This window comes from Hetaerina americana, unplaced genomic scaffold, assembly GCF_022747635.1.
Source record: "Hetaerina americana unplaced genomic scaffold, ioHetAmer1.1.p SCAF_7, whole genome shotgun sequence".
NCBI classification, from domain to species: domain Eukaryota; kingdom Metazoa; phylum Arthropoda; class Insecta; order Odonata; family Calopterygidae; genus Hetaerina; species Hetaerina americana.
In genome coordinates, this window is record NW_027287316.1 from 24,826,813 (window position 1) to 24,851,746 (window position 24,934).

The following is a 24,934-nucleotide window of genomic DNA, read 5'->3' on the forward strand; positions in this document are numbered from 1 at the left end:
TTGAGTTTTAACTTTTTTTTTCAAATTAACTTGAAAACAAAACCGAATGTAAAGTATTCATGAATTTTGCAAAGTCAGCTTCAATTTTTATTTTAAATAAAGGTTGTTTTCAATTTGGAAAAGAATGACAGATGACAACCAGTAGTTATGCGGTCATCAAACTCGCAAAACGAGCTCGAAATGACGTAATTAATTTTAAACTTTAGAGAAGTCATATTCCTTTCAAAACCGCTCACATATACCATTTCAAGAATCATATATACGTTCAACTTAATTAGAGTCGGATTCTATAATTGAATCACTCGGAGTGCTTTGCCTGATTTATTTCTCGTGTTTCGCTGGTGAATCTCGGCTGCATCGGTTTCGTTACGCTGGAAAGAATTCTCATGTCATGTCGTCGTGGATGGTCCCGTTTACTCATTCATCGAAATGGGTTGAGCTCTCTGAGAAAACGAGCAGAGGGTGGGGTCGTTATGACTTCTGGAGGTAGTGGGCGTTGCAATTGTGTCTCGTTTGGTGCCCGTCTAGTGCTGGGTATGCACAGAAGAGCCGCAGATAAGACGACATAGGAAGGACGCATTGAATGGTTATTAAAACTTTCTATCGTGTCGCATTAACTGGCACAACTTAGTATATTAAACGAACGCTTTCTAACAGGAAAGTCTAGCGCTAGGCAAGGCTAAGCTGAAAGATTTCTGCAGCAAATGAAATCGGGAATTTTTTTTTCAAATTGCTAATCAGTGGGTATACTGTTTTTAACCAGTTTTATATCATCTAATTAAATGAATGATTGGATCGGAGAGGTTTCTAAAACACCGAGGTGTTTCGTGAAGAGGAATAACACGATCAAGTGGGATTGAGGAACTTCATTCCTCGTACCAATGCTTGTAGATATTATGAATGGAAAGATACTGTAGAGGCATTTCCAAATTGTAGCTGCATGAATAATTTTCGTCGTAAATTAAGCTTAAGTTTATTGGAGACCTATTAAAATTATAATTAATTCTGATTTTTACAATATATTATTACAGTTTATATTACCTGTCCCTTAGTAAATCCTGACGCACTGGGGACTGTGGGATTTATTGGTGGGATATATTGGTATTCTAACGAAAAGTGAAGAGTCAGGCGTGATGTTGTGGAATCGACACATAATGAAAACTTCGTTGCAATTTTCCACAGTTAAAACTTTATTGCCGACCATGGTTTCGATACACTGTACACTTCACCTGATGATGATACAGTGTATCGAAACCATGGTTGGCAATAAAGTTTTAACTGTGGAAAATTGCAACGAAGTTTTCATTGCTATTCTAATGTTGGCATATTTGGTCCCATAGCTATAAATATCATGCCAAAGGAAAAAACCATTTTTTGAATCACAATCAATTATTTATAATGCACCATAAACCATAAATACAGTAAACAACCAGAGGTCGGTTTGATAGGCGATGGTAGAGTTCACCCAGTTTAGTACTTTTAGCCGGACGGCGTGTAAAATTCACACATAAAGGAAGGGGGGCCCCAGTTCCTTTCCCTGTGCCGGTTAAGGTTTCCCAGGTAGAACTGGTACCCGAAAAATCACATAGCTTGGGTGGACGTACAGGTACCCAGAGACTTTCCCGGGAATCGAACCCGGGACCCTCCGGCCAGTAGTCCAACGCTCTACCCCCTGGACTACCGCAACCCTTATCATCCACATTGTCCTAACAATAATGTTTTCTTGAAAAGTAGTTGATTCAATCAATGGAGAAAAACAATGTAGGGGAATTTTCGAATCTCAAGTTTGTATGACATTAACGAAAAAAATTATAATCAAAATAAACAAACTGCCATAGAGCTACTCTAGGAGAAAATCTGCAAACATAATCTGTGTATGAAACAATTTTTGACAAATGATTATTCTGAATAACGCATCAATTTATTTCGAAAATTTTAATGAATGTCCATTTTAGTGAAAGGCCATCAGTTGTTATAAGCATTGAAACTAATATCCAGAGATTAAATAATATCAGAATGACTGATATATGATGAAACTATTTATATACCTAGAATAAAATTCCTTTAAATGACTTATTTGATTGATTCTTCAAATTTAAAATGACTCTTTAAATCGCCCCGTCGCGGAAATATAAAATCATTTATTTTTCTAAGGCCAATTTTATATGATTAAAAAGAAAAGAGAAAACAGGAATTTAAATTATTCATGACCAATCAATTTGAAGAGTTAGAAATTCTCGAGAAGCGCAGTTATTTCTATGCTTTATATTGAATTCTATGTTTTCATATCTGCGTTATTGACTCAGTGACGGAGTCGTGTGTTGGATCAAAAATGAGGTTCAGATCTCTCTCCAAAAATGAAGGCGCGACAGGGAGGGACATCGAATTGGATACTTCTTTAGTCTTGTTAATTCGTTTGTCCTCAGAAAACACGGCCAGTCTCCTCTAATTCACTTAGTCCGTGCGGGCAAGAGTTTCGTGCGCGCCGGAATCATTCCGTTCACCTGAGGGCACAGCCCGGCGGATCGTCTACATGTAAATACTGCGACACCCACGAAAACTAGACTTGTATATTCCATCTTCATGTATCTAAAATAAATGTAAGGGAGCGGAGGGGAAGGATAAAAAAATTGATATTTGGCTACAAATTTTGTATGAATTGGGTCGCCAATTGAATTTTCCTTCTTCGATATGGTCCTCACCCGGAATTGGACCCATATACACCCTACACAGTCTTTCTACGTCGCAGTCCAGCCATTCCCTCTTTATCCTTTCGTTCAATTTCCCCTACACTCCGTCCTTAGGGCGTTTCCAGGTGGGTGCATCCTCACACGCCCTAAATTTTGGGGAATACACGTCAGGATTGGAGTTTGAAGGATTCGCGTGATGAATATTTCAATGGCGATGTTGTTTTTTTCTTAGTTTCAAACACGTGCACGTCGACAACAAAGGCATCGCATTTGTAGCGTACACAAAAAATTGGCTTTATTTTGTTTATAATTTTGTTACTTTTCTCAAAATCCAGGTGTATGAGTCACAGCCGTTGATGTCGCATGCGCAATGTTTGGTCAACCTTTGTAAATATTGTTGTCATGTTTTATTTTTCATCCCCTAGAAATTTCTTTAATGTGAATCAACCTTGCGTGACCCATTAAACGCACTAGGAGTCTAGGGTTATTCTTGATTGGACATTATATTGGTCAGCCTTACAGTTATTTAAGGCAATGTTGCCCAAATCGCGGCACTCCTGCAAACCGCCTTTACTTTATAAGAGATCCGCGACCTCGTGAGTTGATTTTTAATTAAATGTTTTTTTTTGGAATACCTCAACATAATTTCGTTGTTTTCAGATAATTTTAATAATTGTGTAGTCAAATGTAATTAAAAATTTCTGTTTCTTATATACTTTACTTGTGCAACAAATAAATTGATGAATGATTCAAATACGTGAATAATATCTATAATTACTATAATTGTTCTGATGCGGTCCTCAAGCTCGGAGTTAGGTCATTTGTTCAAACTAAAATTTGCGTATCACTGATTAAAGGTGTGTCAAACCCATAATAATAAACAATATAATAATAAAATAAATTATTGATGATAGTTCTTTAAGTATTAATGAAGCATTATTAAATACTAAAAGAGAAAATTATATTGAATAATATTGATTAGTTTTAATGGGAGAGATATGTGGTGTGCCATTTAATGACTATTGAATTTGCTTTTGAGGTCTGTTTCCATTCCACACACTGGAATTATTAAAAATTCAGAACTGCTTGCTTTTATTTAATTTTTCTCTTTTAGAAGTTCTAAAGCTGGTCGTTTTCTTTGCTTCTCTGAAAAGTAAGACCAAGATCATTTCTTTCGAATTATTATATAGCAGATTTCTTTAGCCGTTGATTTAAAATAATTTTTGTTCTTACCTGAGTTTGAGTTTCACTTTGGAAGTATTATTCAAAAATACCTTGCTAACTTACACAGATGTATACCCGGTGATAAGGTAGTGTCGAGGTATATAATTGTTCAATCTCCATATTCCACAAACAAGTTTGCTTCCAATAGATTTCTGTATCGAAGAATTTTCATTCGACACCTACACCTCCGTTTTTATTTTAGTGTATTTTGAATCTCCACAATTCATTTCAGTTGATTCACCATTCCATTATTTTTCACTATAAATTAATTAAGTATTAATAGCTATTTCCGACCATTCTCGTGATTAAGGCTTTCATAACCACAAAAATGAAATTTCTTTTCATTGTGATTTCCTCTTGTTTTTATATTTGAGAAAATTTTCAGCATTATTGTAACTTACGTAACATCTGGTATATACGTATTTCACCAGAGGTGGTGATGGAGTAATAAAACATGCGAGTATAGAAATACGAAATCGGATGTAGACAGAAGTTCTTGACAGAACTCACGGTTTGCCTATTGCCTTTGCAATCGGTACTTATTTCACGGGACATTGAACGTGCTAGCGACTTTAAATATATTTAGTGTTTGCAATTGAGTGTTAATATTTGGATACCAAATTTACATTTTTGTTTCACAGTGTGTCTGTAAAATGACATTTGGGTATTTCTCTTCCGAATAAATGCTTTACAGTGCAACAAATAGTATATGTTCTCATTCAATATTTAACCCTCATTAAAGATTACTAACCTTGGAGCAAAATGAAGAATTTACAGAGTTAGCGCCCATCCTATTTGCATACTTATATTCCACGGATATCAAACTTGGGCTCTCCCTTTACTGTTATTTTGTTGTTTCGAGATAAACCTGACTTTGTCGCTGTTGTATTCGCACGTATAAAATAGTTTTGACCAGCTAATTATATATATATATATATATATATATATATATATATATATATATATATATATATATATATATATATATATATATATATATATATATATATATATATATATATATTGCTAAGAGGGTCGTGCGAAGACATGTGAGAAGCTTACTTTTTTTTTGGAAACGTAGAGTATACCGGAGAAAAATTAACATTTGGGGAGAGAAATGAATGTAGAAAATAAGATGCATCTTAAAATTTCGAGGTAATCATGGGTTTGTAGGATTATTGCGCAGTATATTCAATTTTTCATGCTTACACTTAAATAGATATTATGCGAAGCGCAATGAAGGAACAGCTTAAAATATCAGGTAAATTTTCGGAATTTTCAATGTAAACCGCCGTGTAACTAAATATCTTCCGAATTACTATGTTTTCCACCGAGAGGCATTTTGGATACAGATCGCTTAATATTCGTGGTTTGATGAGAAATTAACCGTCAACACGAAATATAGGGAGAGAGTAAACTCCTTCAACAGTTGAAATGACGCAGGACACTGTCTCAGGCTTAAATATGCTCCGATACTTGATTAATAGTTTCCGGTAGAAGCTTGCTTTCACTGCGTTACTGGCGTACCTGATGTTAGACACTGCCTCATGCTTAACTACGAGTATGTCTCACCTGGTGATGCTTCACGGCAACTGAATCATAGCCGTGTGTGGATAAATTGTTAATTAAGGGATTGCAACGTTATTTTCACCATTCCTTATAGTAATTGAACTGACATTACCTACGAATGAATAAGTGTTTAACCACTAAAATACCAGCGTTAAATTTGAACATTTCTTAAGTATAAAGAATGTTGAGTGCGCTAATTTTAATTTGATTAGGGATTTATGCTTTCGATCATTTGAAAGTGATGATTAGCCAAGGCGGTTTCAGTGTTTTTAGGCACGAAAGCACATCTTGTATCTTCGATTTGGATGTAAGACTTACGATATGACTCAAATGTGCAATGCCTTTAACCATATATCCTTTAAACCGATGATACGATAAGATATTTTACGATAATATATTTCACGAAACGATATTTTATGATACGATACTTGTATGATATTTTAATGGCTATTCTATCATCCTGGTCTGAGACAAATCCAAAAAACCAAATACCATTAAAATCGACATTACGATACGATATTTAACGATAGAATATTTTGCGAAACCATATTTTACAATGGGACATTTTAACAATATTTTAATGGTCTTTCTGCTATCCTGGGCTATGATTAATCCAAAAAACAAAATATTGTTGAAATCCATGACACAATGATGCTATCTAATAAACTGCTTATAGATGATAGGTGTATATACAGGTATGGCACACAGATGTGCGGCATCTATACACATTAGATAACTATTAATATACTTAAGGTAAAATTTAAATAATAACTGATAAAGCTACGGAGTAACGGTGAACTGTATAGGAATTGTAACTCTTGTACTTGCTGAATGCGAAAAGAGAAAAAAAGGAACAATTAGTACTGCCAGATTTTTTAATAATGCCTCTACAACTTTAGGCCCTTTCGATCCCCATAATTAAAAACCATAAGCGACGTGAACATAGGTTTCCAATTTATTTCGTGCCGTTAACATGGTTAAAAATAATAAATTATGCCGCTTCAACGTCACATCCTTAGACGAGAGTTAAATACGTGGCCTTTTGAATATCCGACGAGCAAATTACGCTAAAGGCCAAACCTGGAGAGTAGTCTGAATTTCTTTTTTTTATTTGTTTGACATGGACTAGGATGCGGGACGGTGAGGCTCTATTTTTAGTTCTCTTCCCGCTAGCTCACGAATGTCATCACCACTTCCAAAAACGAAAGGGCCTTGGAACTTATTTCGAATGTCCTGCGCCACCCACTTGTCCAGCCCTGGACGCCGGCCTCCTTTCACACCTAACTCCTCTCGCGTTGTCTTCTTCAATAGCCCGTCCACCAACCACCGCTCCCCCATTTTCTTACCTTCTTTCCCCCCTCAACATCCATCCCTAAAGTGACCTTCTCCCGGCTCCGCACCCAGCGGGACCGCTCTATTTCCTGCGGGAGGGTCAAGGAGGGTATGAAAAAGTTATAAGGCGCCCACCCCACTCCCCCTGCCATTTTGCGGGCACCGACGGCATATATTTCAGCAAGCTCACCCTCGTTCCGACTCTCGCAGAGCTGGACAAAGGCCCCCCCGTCCTCGGTAAGTGAGGCGAGCGCGGAAGAGAGAGGAGGGATCCTCCTTTTTAATTCTTCTTTCAGTCGTCTTCGAGGGGGGTGGTGGACGGAGAGGGGAGGGGTAAATTTGCAAGCAAATGATTTTTAATTAGCAGAGCCAATCAAGGGGAAAATCAAGGGAGTGTACCCGGTCGGATAGCTGATACGAAGCTACGGAGAAATTTTCATTTGCGTTTGCGATTTTATTTTATCTTTTTAATTAGACTTTCTTTCCTTATATTCGTGGGTCGGGTGTGTTCTCATTGGGCGTCCATTGGAGCAGGCGAATTTCTCGTGTAAAAATCTGAACCGCGGTAGAAATTAGTCTCTTCTGAGAAGTGAGATTTTCCACATTTTTTTTTGGCTGTGCAAGAGAAAAGTGCATCCTTTCGCATTCATAGAATGGAACCAAATTATCGGACCGAATGAAATTTAATGAAAATTCTAGTACCGGCCAGTTCCTCTTCAATTAGTTGTCTGACCTAATTATTTCTAAGTAGCATACACTCAGCTATGTTGCCCTAATAAATTATTCATTTATTATAAGTTATACATTGGACTTAAAAATAACTTTAGTTTCAAGGTTTGATGCCTAATACTCTTATGATAAGCAAATATTTTTTCAATATTTAGTTCCACACAAGTATTTTCGCAAATTGTCTCGAATTATACGTAAATGAAAAGAAGCTTCGAAGAAAATAATACGGTGCGGAGTAATTAATGATGCTCTTTGGTCGCTGTCTATTTTTTATTCTTGGAATTATGAGTAATCGTTTCTTAATTAATTCTAAAACTATGTTTCACGGGAGGGCCTTAGGCAACGCTCTAGGTCAATCTTTCCAATTTTTAAGAAAACTCATTGGATTAAAACAATTTATTTGTTGAATGTTATTGGGTAAAAAGCATAGTCGTCCGGCAACACATTAGGTAAAATCCACGAAACTTATATTCATGTATTTCTTAAAATACTAAGCTTTTCTCGGCACAAATACCTCTTGAAACATTTTGTAAAGCCATAATAAATATGGTATTCATTTCAAATTGTGATAGCCTCATTGTATAAGTTTCCCAGTCTGTCGTGCAGAGCTTATAAATTCTATAAAACAATAAAGAGGTTAGACGCTGGAGGAGATAAGCTGTAGTCATCGCAAAAGTTTAAACTTGATCACTAATAAAGCAGTTAAAGTGTGTGAGAGACGTAAAACCGAATATTTTCTGCAAATTAAATCACTTATAAGGTAAATTGCAAATACACGAAATATTAATATGAAGAAGTATTGAAATAAAAAAGGGTAGTACCAAGACATACGGGATGTAGCGTACTTTTCTGGGTTCCTTAAGTCAAGACGTTAAGAAAAGGCTGGGGATACATTTGCTATTGAACGCAATTTTATATGGTTATGAGCGTATCACTGGAGTTTTTTTAAATATGGTGTTGAAAAGAATGAAAAAAATAAAATTAACGGAAAGAAAAACAATGGATGGAGTTTTCGGTGTGATAGGGGAAGGAATACGGTTATTGGAAGAAATTCGAATGCAGAACAAGTGGATGAAGGATGTAGTGAGAGGCATCAGAAATTGATGATGGTCAAGGGAATGCAGGACAATAGAGATAGGGAGAGGAAAACAATAGTGTATTTAGACAGAATTGAGGGTATAAAGTATGAAGAACAAAAGAGTGAGTTATTGTACTTTGGGATTTAAAGAAATTTTTGCGTAATGCTAGTTTGGACTTATGAGTAGAGTACTTTTAGTGTGTAGTAACCATGAAAATCCACTCTAAGCTGGTAGATAAATACCGATGAAATATTTACCTCCCGTGAATATAATGCCCAAACAGATAATTCAACACATCGCTTCTGAATGTAAACGGTCCCAGAATGATGAGCTGTTTCTGCAACATGTGCACAGAAATACAGATAAGTGCAACGTACCTAATTCACATTGTATGCTGGATTGAAATGAGAGTGGTATAAATTAACGGTTACTACAAAAAAGTTAGTTCGATGTTTTATGAGTCAAAATGTCAGAATGATCCGTTTGCTGGAACACATGTGAAAAACAAACTAAAAGCGATAAAGAATCTAACAAATCGATAAATTGATAAAAATAGTTATTGGTAAAAAAGAGTAAGAAAAAATTGAGTAAACTTGCTCAGGATGAGTGTAATATGTCTGGAGCATATATGTCTGGAACATTACGTTATCATGTAATGGGGTAAATTAATCATTTGCAACGGAGTATTGCATTCCTATGCCTTTGGCAGTGCGAGATTTAAAAAAAAATACCTCATCCAAAACATTGCTTTCATCGTCAATTTAATGTGGTGATGAAAAAATGTGAAATGAAGACTTCAATAATGAGTGATTGAATTAGGACTCGAAGTAAAGCACTCCAACTGAAACTTCTATGGAAATTATTAAACGAAAATGGAGAGTATTTTAATTTTACGCTAATGTTAAACCTTAATCAACTCATTTAGGTAATATATTAATTTTCCAGTACTTTAAAATTTTCCTAGCAAATATTTGTCCAATCCTAAAGAAATGAATCATAGTATAATTATTTACTAGATTGAAGAAATATGCCATTTATGCAATGGAAAAATAAGTGGTATTGCCCTTTCTCACAATATGGAAAGTGATTGCTTGTCATTATATATATATATATATATATATATATATATATATATATATATATATATATATATATATATAAAATCAAGCAAATAGTGTGTGTGTAAATATCTTTATGGAATTTAAATATAATATCTTGCATCTTCATTTTAACTTCTTGGGCACTTACATATATATTATTGATCAATTATATATGGATCAATTCTGCTTTAATGACATCATTTTATCAATCACTAATTAATTCTGGTAGATAGAAGCATTACTTTTACCCTGTCTCCTCGGGGCAGCGATGCAATTTGAAGTTAATGAGCTTCCTCCCTCTCCCGTTAAACGAGTTAGTTATATTTTCATGCATGCATCCCTACCCATTTACATTCAAGTGGCACATGACCCTCCCCAGATGGCCAGCTCCACGCTTTTAGACTCTCTGATGTGTTTCTAAAAGCGATTTTGAGACTAATGTGGAGAGTGTCCAGGGAAGGGTAACATTGGCTTGTGAAAGAGGTAAAACGTGGCGTAGCTGGTGGTGACAGCGATGAAACGGGAGGGAGAAATGATAAGAGAAGCAAATAAATCAAAGGCGGCAACGAGGAGCATCACAGGTTAATTTCCTCTCCTCCCTTTATTATATAGAGTTATTTTATCCTCCGTAATAAACATGCGTCTTTTAAAATCACCCGTTAATAATGCCTTAATATTGCTCAGCAAGATCTAATGCTAGAACAAAAAAGAGTAAATTTAAAACGTGATGAAAAGAGTATTATTTTGCACACCGTTTGAAAGGTTATACTATTAATCCAATTGCATCTATATAAAAAAAGTACTGTCATCAAAATCAATGGATATGAACAAAAATAAAACAGGTTCGTATCCCAAATGTTTCGAATGGATTGAAACCTTTAAAATAGTATTTCAAGTGAAAAATTTCAAAAAACGTCAACAAATATGATAAGACTTTATGTGCATAACAGAGAATATCCTTAAAAGCTTCAAGCCACGAAAATTTAGGTTTCACACCAGATTACGTATAGAAGTGCTTTTAATGCTTTAGTATAAACTCATTAATCTTATTCGCAATGAAATTACGAAGGAAATTTCTTATAATCTTTAACTTTTAAAGATAATAATACACAAAGGAACTTACTCCCACCTCATTGTGTTAGCTTTATCCAAATCAATTAGGTCTGAAGCACAACACAAAGAAATTACACGTATATTTCATTACCGCCTCACATCTGACGCATTTTCATTTATTTGATGGCCCATTATGTCAATGTAAAACTTCCTCACTATCATACGTAAAAACTTTGAAGGCTGAATTGGAGACGCTCTTTTCTCTGCTCTCTTTTCAGCGAATATGATCTTTTCTTCCAGACTCGAATGACGATGACAGACCTTATTATATTTTGGGAAAAATTTTATACTTTTCATTCATCTGAAGTTCCATCGATCAATAGTTTTTCGGATGTTTTACAGCCACATAATTATAATCCTCCTCTACCCTTGAGGGAACTTTGATAAAATAGCCGCTACTTGCAAGCTTATGTGTGCAATGAGAACTTATTTCTAATGTAATGCTCTTTTTCCTTAGCGTCATTGGTTTATAATATTAAATATTTTATATTATTCTTTCAAAACCTGTGATCTTGCAAACTGTTTAGGAAATTCCTCCGTTGTTATAGAATTTTTCTTTATCCCTGAGTATTGACGAATTAGATTTTATATCAGAACATAGAGCTAGTAATGGGGTAAATAATAGTTGCATGAAAACTAGGTGTTTTTCAAGAAAAGTGTAAAGCTGGTGTTTACTCTCTACAAATTTGAGGCGTAAGTGTTAGGAGCAGTAATTATAAAAAGATTGGGAACGGCTACATCGTAGAGAATGATTAAAATGAAATCCATCGCTAGAAGGGCAAAACGTGAAAAACATTAAAGAGTTAATGGTAAGAGAAGCATATCAAGCCTACTTACACAAAAAAATGGAAAATAATTAGAGTGTAGATAATGGAACATGCTACAGGAGGGTGTTGCGAAAGAATGAAAAAGATAGTCCAGGAGAATTATAACATTGAGAGCTGGTAGAATACTATCCTAGCACTAAGAACCGTACTTCTTTCATAATTCTTTCAACCCTTTTAAAAAACCGTTCTTTATGAACCTGAAACATCGGGAGATAATTGTGATTAGGAGCACATTAAAGCAAAATTTTATAGATGAGCAAAAGTAAAGTTCCCACTTTTTTTCATGTTGCATGGGTCAAACTTTCCATTCTTTTTACCGAAATTAGATCGTTAATGTGTATTACGAAGAGTTGGAAAACAGTGATATACCTCCATGTCAATGTTATCGAAGTCACACTTGACTCCATTCAACTCAATCCATCGATAATTACTTTTTTTTATAGTCAGATAAAAAGTCCAAAGCCCAGTTGATTATATTTGTATTTCAATTTGAATGCCAATAGGAGGAATTGTAGATTGAAGGTTGGATTATAAACAGCAAAAGGATGCTGCTGTTTGATTGATAAACAAGGTGATCTAAATTGGTTATACGCATTATCACAGAAATAAATTTGAATTTGGAATTATGACTCGTATGCTCAAAGAATGACTTCAATGTGGATGTATTCGGGATTCGTATTAAAATATCGTGAAGTACTGCAAGAAGAAGGTGATAGAATCATTATAATTTCCTTGAAGTGGTAAAATCGTGTTTTTTACAGAGGCAAAATTACAATCGCCTCAATAAACCCTTTCAAACTGTCACATTTGATTTTATAGAAGTTGTATCAGTGAAATGACTCCGCAATATAAGTTAAAAAAATGGTCGATTTGAAATTTTCATTAGGGAAGTTTGTTACGAAGCTTGGGCCATTAGGAAATGATTTAGCGATGCTGAACATGCAATAAAAAACAGTAAAGAATACTTGGCTGAAGGGTCGGTCTGTTTTTTTTAAGTTGTCTTGAACTGTGCGATCCTAATGGAGAGTCCTTTCTAATCAATATTAATTCACAATGACTGAGTATAATATTGGTTTTGTAAGTGATGGGGACAGTGCCGAGTGGGACTGCGTATGGTTCGTGATTTGTGCGGGGTTTGATGTTGGACGGTGCGTTGTTTGCATTATGATGTGATGCTGGTCCATGTGCGATGGTGCTGGCCTCGTATTTTCTTTGACTATCTTAGTATGCAGCAGATGAGATTTCATTATTTTAATGATGTCCATGTTATTGTTTCAAGTTTGATTTTGATGCTTGGCCATTGTGTTCCATCTGGCACCATGTAAATGCACATGTTTAAATAAATAATACATAGGCACCTTAAAAAGAATATTTAAGACCTAAATAGTCAACGTTGTTACATAAAATAATTATGTTTAGTGTCAATTTAATATGCTTTTCATACATCATTTTACAGATATTCTCCAAACGAACTCTTATCAAATCTTCTTCCGTCCTCCCTTTGTGAACCACGACGCTTTTTATATTTTCTCGTTTGTTAAGCCAATTAGTGTGTCATCACAAAAGAAAGATTCACTTCAACCCAACCTCACAAAGCGAAGCGTAGGAAACATCACCCAACATCTACTATACCTAGGTTTTATCAAATAAAACGCAAGGATAACAGTAAACAACGTACGGATATTAGGGATTCGCCCAAAGCGAAGCAGATTTTGCTAATTGTTTGTTGGGCCAGTCTCAATTCAAGAAGCTGATTAGTGGTTAGGGTTGCATATTTCATCCGAAGCGCGATTGGTCGCGAATGAAAGCGTTCGTCATGCGTCGAAGGGTAAAATTTCGGGACTCTCACAATTGCTACCTTTGGAATCCATTAACACATATAGCATTTGCCACAGCATAATATAATTGGGCTTAATTCTTTCGTAAATATTCCATAAGTAATCTACATGATGATTGAATTTGAATGGTCACCTGACAAAAAATTATGCATTACGCATCAAGTGGATCTCTTGGTTCTTCAATTCATATATACTTTTCTCCTGTCTTCATGGAATCAAAAAAACTATTCATTACTCACTTTCCAGGTAACCTAGCATTTCCAAAAATGGGACAAATTTTGATCTTCTTCATTTAATTCTCCGATACTTAGTACTAATACTGAAAATCTGAATTGTACTTGTTAATTAAAAGCCGTTTCCTTTCGACTTTCCTTTCTTGTTAGGTTAAATTTTATATTTTATTCCTAATTTTAAGTTTCACTTTCTCGAAACCCACACCTCTACTATGGTATCTTCATTATTATCGAATTCCTTTCGTTTATTATGTACAATGACCAGTAAATGTGAGACTTCACTCATCGGGGAGGTTCATACTCGCCGGTTTGGGTAGAACATTTAGGGTATTTTGAGGCATTTAGTTAACATGTTACCACGTCTCAGAGACCAGATTTCGGTGTAGCATAGAACAATTATTACAATTTCGCAGTTATTTTCCGAATAGCTTTCATGAAATGCCAATTTTTCTTCTGTACTCATTTTCTGCCCTAGTATGTATAATTTTCCAACCGTTCCAATTAATTCAAATCTTAGTGAATGAATAACGCAGTTTTCCTACCTCTCGATAATCTTATGTCCAAATATTTTTGTAATCAATATTCAAGCTATATCTATCAAACTGACCATGTAAAGTGCTCAAAAATGACAGTAAACTGTTTGCACGACCGAATAAGTATTGCTTGTCCATCGGTATACCAGACAGGTCGAAGGTTAGGATCCAGACGAAAGGTAGTCCACGAAGCGTCATTCCATATTTAGGCGGCTGCGAAGGCGTCTGAACCCAGCGGGGCGGCCAGTAAGTGGTGGTGTCACGTTAAAAGCTCTATTCAGGAAGGTAACGGGAAACCACCTCAATTATTGTTCTCAAGAATATAATGATGGACAATATGTAGATAATATGAGTCCCTGCAACTACGGGAATCAGCCCAAGCGCCCGTGTCTCGTACCCGGGAGTGGGAGAGGGAAGTCTTCCTCGGTAGTCATCTCACGAAACTCTTGCAAGGGAAAACAGAGAGCAGCAGAACAGAAAACTCAGGAGAAGAAGACCGAAGTAGTTAGAATAGGAACGTAGAATGTTCGGACAATGTCGAGGGTAGGAAAATTAGAGAATATTGAGCGAGAGATGGAAAGGAGAAATATAGATATTTTAGGTTTACCCAAGGTGAGATGGAAGGATAGCGGGGAATACTGGAGTTGTAGTTATAGAATAATATTCAGCGGCGGGGACGAGAGCCAACGAGCGGTTGCCATAATATTGAATAGAATAGTAGAGATAAAAGCAAAACCGACGGCCAAGGTCATTGTTCAGTTATACATGCCTCCGAGCAATCATGAGAAGGAAGAAGTAGATAGGATATACTATCAGTTAGAGAACTTAATTCGTTAGTTCCTGCAGGGACACATTTGATAGAGATGGGGAATTGGAATGCAAAGATAGTCAAATGAAGAGATGGGAGAGGAAGAAGAGATCGATAGGATATACGATCAGTTAGAGGACATGATCGCGTGTGTTCCTGCAGGGAAACGTTTGATAGTTATGGGGGATTTGAAGGCAACGGTAGGCGAAGGAAGAGATGGTGATAAGGTGGGGGACTACGGTTTAGGTACGATTAATGACCGCGGGGAGAAAGCAATGGAGTTCTGTAGGAGGCAGGGGTTAGTAATCACCAACACTTGGTTTAGACACCACAAAATGCGCTGGTGTACATGGAAAATGCCTGGTGACTTAGAAAGGTATCAGTTAGATTAAATATTATTATTATTTTAGATTCAGTTTGAATATATCATTATTAGACACAGATTCAGGAACAGTGTGATTCATTCGCACAGCTTCCCGGTAGTGGATGCGGACTCTGACCACAATTTGGTTTTTATGAAGTGTAGCGGCCGTTTCTATAAGATAAGGTTGGTCAGGAAATGGAATGTAGAAGCATTAAATGGAATTACAAGGAAAGAGTATTATCAAGCGGTAGAAAAAATCATGGATAATGGTAAAGAGCTGAGTACCCAAGGAGGAGTTAATTACAGGGACGTTGAGTAAGGATGTTAAGAAAAGACTTGTTAAAATTTTGATATGGAGCGTAGCTATTTACGGCGCGGAAACGTGGTCACGGAATCATGATGATAGAAGTAGATTGGGGTTTTTTTTAAATGTGGGTGTGGAGAAGAATAGAGAAGGTGAAATGGTCAGAGAAGAAAACAAATGAGGCTTGGTATGGTGAGCGAAAAGAGGGGTTTGTTGGGAGAAATCCTATGGAGGCAGGAAAAGTGGATGAAGGGGTGTTGATCGGTAGTGGGATGTTAAAGACTGTAATAGAGGGGAAATGTAAGGCAAACTAGGAGAGGGTAGGAAGAGGATATGGATGTTGGACGGAATGGAGGGATGAATGAAGTACTCCGAGGTGAAGAGGGACCTGATGTAGAAAAGGTTGCTGGATTATGTTTTGTTACGAGTCACAAAATATTTATTTGGTAGTTATGTCCACCCACAACCTACCATAGCCAGTAGGTTACTTAATAATGAAAAATGTCATCCAATAACCTTCCTGCCTGTTTTGATTTCTAGCTCATGTCCTTCCAGTTCTTTTCTAAACATATCGTCAGTATATAAGTTGAGAAGCAACGTCCCATAAATATATACCGATCTTATCCGTTTGACTATAACCGTCAATCAGCGAAAGTGAAACAACCTGTTTTGGTTACCCGATATCGATATCTTTGGTTTCCTAGTATATGTACCAGATTGAAATTGATAGCCTATCCCCCAGTATACTCTTAAACGAGTGTATCGCAAAACTGTTATTAACTTTGCACACCCTAATTCATCAAACAGATTTTTGAAATAAATGAAACAAGCTGAAACATTTTATTTGAATCCATTATTCTATTCCACTTACGCTTTAATTACTACCATTACATTTGGAGTTAACTCTATTCTAAAGCCATTTAAAGATGAAAATGGACTAAACTTCGCTTTGATAGCTTTTTGCGCTATTACTAACTTTCTGCTGCTGATGATTACTTGGCCACTTTTGGGGCATAAAATTAAAGTCAGTCCTCATACATGGACACCTCACTGTTTTTCAGGATGTGAATAAAGGTTGATCTAACGAATTCTTCTGGCTTAATTTCTTTCCCATGTTCCAACAAATGTTTCTGTAATATTATCTGAATAATTCCATATTCCAAAAAATCTTACTTGCAATGTCCTCTGCATAATTTAATAATTCAACATCTACATAAGTGCCCCGCGACACACCAAAAAGGTGTGGGGGGGTTGCTAGCACCAGCTTGGATGGGTAATTGATATGAGAGGAAGGGAAAAGAAAAAAATAGGAAAACACAAAATTACAAACAAACGTTAATTTCGCCCGTTAACATTTTTTTGGTGAAAAAAGGAAGAAATAAAAATGAACCACAAGAATTTATATGATAGACGTCCACCATATGGGGTAACATTCGTTCATAATGTTTTATTCGCCCCTTAATTTCTTGTAAAAATTCTTCTGTCCCGGCGTTAAGTATTTCTGGTCCTTCGGAAAGCCCTTCATCATGCCATTCCATTTCTATTTCTAAGCTATCTGGCTAAATCATTTTCAATGAAGTTCCTCCACTTAGTATTTCTAACTTTATTAAATTTTTCAATTGCAATGGTACCCTACCTATCTCATTTTGTTTTGTCAATGCAGTTTTTCATTTGGTACGTTCTGATCATTCTCGCGTCTATTTTCATAGCGTTTTGTCAATCATTAGAATTTCTTCTTATCTTCCAAAAATTCAATTTCCATCCCACCTTTCTTTTAATTATCGTTAAAAGTTCAAATTTCATTCTTTCTTTTACCTAATCCTGCTAACCATTTTTTTATTTTAACCAGCATTTTATAAAAAAAGTTATATCCAACATTGCATTCGACCCATTTTAACTGTATTGGATAAGGATGCCTTTAGTCTATGTTGCTCTTATGTAATATTTCTAGTACCTACATGTGTGGCCATGTGTAACCACGCTTAATTGAAGTATTTAGTCTAGATTATAGTAATTGTGAAATATTTTTTCTGCATAACTTCATTACCTACTCTCAGCGGCCATTGCTCACACCTAAGCTGTACTATTCTTACTTCCCCCCTTGGCTGCATCACGGCAATGTCAACAGCATTGATTAGCTCTTTCCAAGCGCTAATCTCCTCCAAAAACTTCTTCCAAATGCTCTGTCATGACTCAATCAAAACTTGGAGAAGAAACCTATAGTAGACATAAACGTAGTATCACATCAAAGCGCTGACGGGACTAATTTCATCCGGAATATGCTTTTGGCGTATTTTCCTTTTGGAAGAGCGGTGCATAGTCGATGCTGCAAAATATTCTGTTCAAAAGTAAGCATTTATTCATTCTTTGGTTCAACCATCCTCTCTAATCATTAGTGTTTTGTATCGTTATAGGATATTTTCCTATCAATACTGAATAGCATGCAAGTATAAAGCAAAATATCAAATGGCTCGTGAAATATTTTCTCGTAAAATGGAATAATAGTTAAATGGCAAGCGATGGATACAAGGTTTTAGGATGGGAGCTCCGGGATATTTGGTTATTTAGCGCAAGATTAAACGGTAACTGTGTCAATTGTGCGACCCTGTTTGCGACTTTGAGGAAATAATGTGATTACAAAGATGCATCCGCAGGCCTGACAAAAGTGGCTCAATTGGAGCCATGCGGAACATTGGAGCATGTGGATGCAGTGGAGCAAATGTTTCGGGATTCAATTTTCCTCCTTGTATTTCACGATTGAAATGCGAAAAAAGGAGACGCTGACATATTAAAGCCCATATCTCCTTAAAATGCACCTTTCCCTTCGTTTCATCCCCAGTGTCCTTAAAATCCTTGCCATACACCTTTGTGGTGGCTTTTGTGGTTTTTCATTTCCTTATATTATTAATATTATACTCTAATTATGTACGAGGTGTGTTCAAAAAGGAAGGTGTCTTTTGATATTTCGCGGGGAACATAAATTCGATTTACGATTTTTTTGTGTTGTTGCATTGGTACACATTTCCCAAACTTCAACAGTATAGCATATTTATGAGTATGTATACGTAACCCATTATTCAATAAGTCCCGGGACTTATTGTACGGGGTATATTTTGGGGCTCGGAAGGTATAATTTACATTGACTACCTTGAAAAGAACATTTATCGATAGCGGCTATTAGAGTGAGTTATTGGTGCTTTTGAAGGAAGAAATCGTAAAAAGGATTACCGCACATGATGAAGAAAAAAATCATCTTTCATCGAGACAATGCACCGTGCCACAAGTCAATGAAAACAATGGCCAAATTGAACGAGTTGGGCTTCAATCTGCTTCCTCACCCACCATACTCTCCAGTTCTAGCCCCCAGCGACTACTGGCTGTTTGCTGATCTCAAAAAGATGCTCCAGGGAGAAAGATTTGGCTCGAATGAGGAAGTCATCGCTGCAACTGAAGCTTATTTTTAGGACAAGGGCAAATCGTTTTAAAAGCATGGCATCGAAAAGTGAGAAAATGTTGGAATGATTGTATAGCTCTTGAAGGTGATTATGTTGATGAATAAAAATTAATTTTACAAAACAATTGTTGTTTTCTTAGTTAGTCCCGGGAGTTATTGAACGATGGGTTATGCAAGTACTGTATGATTAATGTTAAAATTATGTTAACATTTTTAACCTAATTTCATCAATACTCGTGCTAAAAACGCAGCAGTTGAAGTGCTAGCAAGGTGGATTACCCCTCATTCCAAACATAAGAGTATTTTTCCACAAATTTTTGGGTGGAAAGCTCTAAGGCCTGAAAAGGTGAAATGCTTGGATATCACAGTGGCATCAAATTTTTCATGGATTACACTTATGAGAAGGGTGTGCAAGTCAGTCTTAAAGAAGCTACGTATCATTAGATGGATTTTAGATAAAGAAAAGGTAAGAGAGAGAATCTACTTGCGGTTTGGTCAGGCCACATTTGGAATGCTCGGGAAGTGTTTGAGGGAAAATATGATTTCAGGAATTGTAAAAGTTTCAAAGGAAAACGAATAAATTTGTTAAAAATTGCCAGGGAGAAATATCACCCACAAAAGGAGAAATAGACGAGAGAACAAATGTGTTCGTATTTTATGTGTTCCTACCCTTTTTCCTTACATCTATATCCATGTGAATGCATATGTATTTGTCATTTAACGGGTTTTCGTCTTTGACTGTGTATTTGGCTAATGCGTCATCTGATTATGTCTTTGGCACAATCTATGGTTTAACGGTGACGATAAATTCTCCTTTTTGTTGCGTAATAAACGATCTAGAAGAAACAATGTTTAAATTTTTATCATGATATGATTATTACTTACTGTAATTATCCAGTGTTTATAGAGGACGGGGAGAATTGCGGTGTCAAGATATCGCGATAAGGAGTGTACGCAAGATACACCACCGATTGTTATGCTTTGTCAACTTCAAGTAGGAATTTATTTGTTGAATTCTACAATTGTATGTGGTCAAAAATGATGGAATGCAGTTTTATATATTTTTAAATTGCCCTCAGCAATTACAGATATGTATCACCAAATTTTGTTGTGGGAATCACAACTGTATCCGATAGCGCATCCACCAAAAAACAGCTTCACGATGAAACTATTATGCATCACGTACATAGAATGCTATTGTGATTGTTTTAAGATATTGCTCATGATAGCCCAATTCAGTTGGAAACCTTTTTATTGATCAGTAATTATGTTCTCCAACATTAAAAATAAATTTTTGGACACAAATAGAGACCCTAAGCCTGGACAGAAAACACTGCGCCTTAACCGTCTGTTGATTTACTCTTGGGGAACACTTAAGATCTTTCATTTCCAAGGCAAAAGTTAATATAATTGACTTTCCTCCGTCATTCCGTATGATCTTCTGTCGTATGATGACTCATATGAATAAAGCCAAACGCTTTCCAGCCCACTCCGAAAATGGACGTCGCTCATAAGCCCTTTGCGAACATACCCGGCTTCTCTCCGCTCGGGAAAGCCCGCCGTTCAATTTTCACGTGAAAGCCTCATGCAATGCATCCTCACATCCATCCATCCATCCACTTTCCTCTTTCTCTCTAAATCTCCGCTTCCCTACACACGCCCTTTCTTCCTCGCTGTTAATTCTCGTCCAGTCCCCTCATCTCTGACCACTCCTGCCGGTCTGCCCAGGATTCGCGCCGCCACCGAACATTTTGCACCTTTTTTATGAAAAAAATTTTTTTCATGCTGCGAGGGAAGAGGAGGGGAGTGAGGAGGGGGTAGATGCGTGGAGTGCGCGGGACCCCTCAAGGGTTTTCCACATCTCCCCCCTCTGCACTCCTGAGCCGAGCTTTTCACTCTCGCCCGCACCCTCCCTCTTACGTTCTCCGGGTGCACTCACTACAGCTGCGCTCTTCACGCGCGAGATTTCGTTGTGATTAAAAAAAATAAATCTTTGTTCGAAAGGCGGCGATGAATTTAGAAGAGAGGGAGATCCGAAAGCAAATCCCCCCGCAAGAGAAATGTGCTTTATCCGTGAATGCCCGGCATAGTGGACCGGTGATGACTCCCGTCTGGGCGCTTAAAAAACTGCTTACAACGGCTTCGGAATCGCTAATAGCGACGAGGAAAATGAAGGTGTCGGATACAGAAAGGTCCACATAGTCACCCAAAAAAATCTTCGGAGTGGAGTGCTTTGTGACGCCAGTAATTGGGGAAAATCTAGTACAATATTGATTGTCGATATGATCAGTTAGTACGTCTAATCTGCATCTACACAATACTCCACAAGTCGCCGCAAGGACGTGTGGCGGGGGGTGTTAGATCAACAGCCCGACATGCATAATTGCTTACCCACACATTTATCAATCCCGTAGCTTCACAACTTTTGGATGAAGTTTTCAAAATGGACTTTTTCGAATGTCTTTTTAAAATCTAAAAATATAGCACGGACCTGAACATTATTTTCTCCCGAGACCAAAATATCATGAACGAAAAATGCCAATTGGGTCTCGCAAGGTCTACTATTTTCGTGATAGTTTTTTGTAAGTAAATTTTGAGAATCGAGATATTTCATGATGGGTCGGTAATTACAACTATGTCCTCTAAAATTTTGCATGAGATGGATGTGAGAGAAATGGGTTGGTAATTATTCGGATCATCACTGTCGCCTTTTTTTGAATGTGGGAGTGACATTGGCTACTTTCCAGCCTTTGGGTACTGCGCGATCATTTAGGTATACATTAAATATAATTTTCAGGGAAGAAGCTATTTCTGCGGCCATAGTCTTGTATGCAAGAGGAGAGATTTGATCAAGGCCTGGCATTTTAATTGGACTGATGTCTTCAGGTTTGCGTTCGATTTCAAGAGAAGATATTACAATTTAAGACATAGGAGCGATCGGGTAGTGACTCGCATTGTTCCCGCGGACGTTAATAAAAACGCTTTGAATATAATTGTTAAATTTTTTTAGCTTTTTCTAAACTGGTGGTAAGTTTTTCCCGTTGTTATTTAGGGATGGCACTGTCGACTTGTTTCCCTTAACCTTCAAGCACACATGACCAAAATGTTTTCGGTTATCGTCCAAATATTCTCCTAATCTGATAAAAATGATAGTATTCAACCCAGTAATTATCCCACCATGTCACTTTTAACGTGCAATAGTTTAAATTTTATTATATTTAGTTTATATTATCTTACAAATTCTTGTTTGACAAGGAACACCTGTGGAAATGTCGCAATCAATTGCACACCAGTTCGCCGTAAATAAAACTATAAAAATCATGTCTTTTGTAAAGATTTAGTGGGCACATGAACATGTTAGTCTTATCTTTCATCCTGAGAAATGGCACTTATTGATCCGAAAGTTAATTTGATAGGTTGATTAATATAGTATAATACGCTTAGAACTCGACCTCTCATACCACAAGTGAAATTTACTCATCAAAGGGGCCAGGTCCATTTCCTGTAACTCATGTGGCTTCCCGGAAAGACGATGGAATACCATAAAAATCACTCAGCTTAAGCAAAGTTGAGGATGTCTGAATTCCCCAGGATTATATTCGAAGCCCTTCGGCCAGGATATGGAAGCTTTGTCTCCTAGGATTCAACAATATACTCAACTGCGTGGTATCCCACGCATGATTTAATAATTTATCACATTTTAAGGGGTCTAGCTTTTTGCCAAACATTAAAAGGCTATCTATTCAATTGAAAATCACATATACCAACTAGCATTGGGAGAATATTATTTTAAAAACTTAGAAGTCACTTTATTTTTATATTCATTGGAATTTTACTGTTTAAGGCAGGTTGTAACAAAGAAAAATCCCCTACTGTCACCCCCTTTGTCTGCTGTCACGTTCCAATTACCCATTTTATCAAAGATTTTGTTCCAGGAACACATTTACTTTTGTCCTTTCACTGGTGGCACAACAGTGGATCTGGTATGCTACCAAGTATGTCATCACGACAGAGGTCTGCATGATTCCACGATTCAGTTTTTAGTTCTACTGATTATATTCTGTCAGTCGCTTTCTCTAAGTTTGACTCGCTTCCTGCGACGTGTTTGCTCAATAGTATTGACATCCCTCGCTGCCTCTCTCCTCCTCGGGTCCATATATTGGCTCTGTAACTCTTACTACAAAATCCCCGCTATCTCACCACGCATTCACATCCTTCTATCTCGCCTCGTACAGGTTTAATACACGCATATCTCCATGGCCTACCTCCATTTTCTCGCTTTATATATTTCAATGTCCCCGTAATCAACACCGTACAAGTATTCTAAATCTCAATCTAAATGCTTTTGTTCTCTTTTGTGTCTTCTCCTCTTATGGTGCTCTTGATTCTGCTTCCCAAGGGTTTCATGTGTTTATGACAGCCGAATCTTACCTCTCCCGCTGACAAGGCGAGACAAGCAGCCCAATGGGCTGAATCGCGTAATTTAATGGATTTACACTCAAATCTATATCCATAATAGTTGAGTGGAACACTTAGTTAAGGCGGTTTCGAGTTGTTTTCCTCCATTGTGTCTAATAATATATATAAATACATACAGGGTTCGTCCGGAAAATAAGTGTACTGAGCTCAGGAAAAAAAATTTATTACACTTTTACATATCTTAAGCTAATATTCCTCAAAATAGGACCCTTGTGAGTCGATACACTTGTTCCAGCAGCGTTCCCATTCCTGGAACGCTCCCGCGAAGGCATCATCGGGAACCTCTCGAAGACTCGTCGTCGACCTCTTCTCTGCCCTCCACGAACATCTTTTGCCACCGAAAGATCATGTTTCTGGACATGGCTGACTCCCCGTAAGCCTGGTTAATCATACCGACAGTTTCGGTAGACGATTTCCCAAGCTTTACCGCAAATTTGATGGAATAACGCTGCTCCAAAAACTTCGGCGTCGCGTTCCGTGACGTGGGTCGAGCGTGGAGGTTCGCGTTAACAGAGCTCCTCACTACACCACAGCTCAGAGCCGACTGCCTTTTTCAGCGTCGCTTGCCAACATACCCCCCTCCAATCGCAGCCCGTCAGAGCGGTGCTGGACGCGCCTGGAGCGGCGCGCCCAGCCCAGGAGTCAGTACACTTATTTTCCGGACGAACCCTGTATATATATATATATATATATATATATATATATATATATATATATATATATATATATATATATATATATATATATACATATATTTGTCTAGAAAACCGGCAAATGTCATTATGTAGACAGGAAAATGAATTATGAAGTTTTAAGCGAATTCCAAAGTTTTGGCTCAATCTGTTTCTTATAAAAAGTGACACCTCTCTTTTGCGTCACTATAATCAACAATTCGAAGTGATTTTTAATCGTTTTCTGACTTTTTATAGCTGTTCAATTTTATTTGTAATTTCTTTATTTGGAGAATATAAAAAGTTATTTCTATCTGGGTTTCAAATAAAGTTCAATATTTTAAAATTCAAAAGCATCTTTGACGTATCAAAATTTGAAAATATTGTTCTGCAAGTTGAATGATATACTGAACCATATTTATGGACCAAGCGCCCAGCACCGTTTGTGTTGAGCATTTGGTGAAGTCGTAAATAACATCAAATCGTTTATGACTCACTCCGTCTCTGTGCATCAGACACCGTTCCCTCAAAAGGACGCCATTCAACTCCCTTACTTCCCCTTTTAATAATTTTTTTGGCGGTTACTC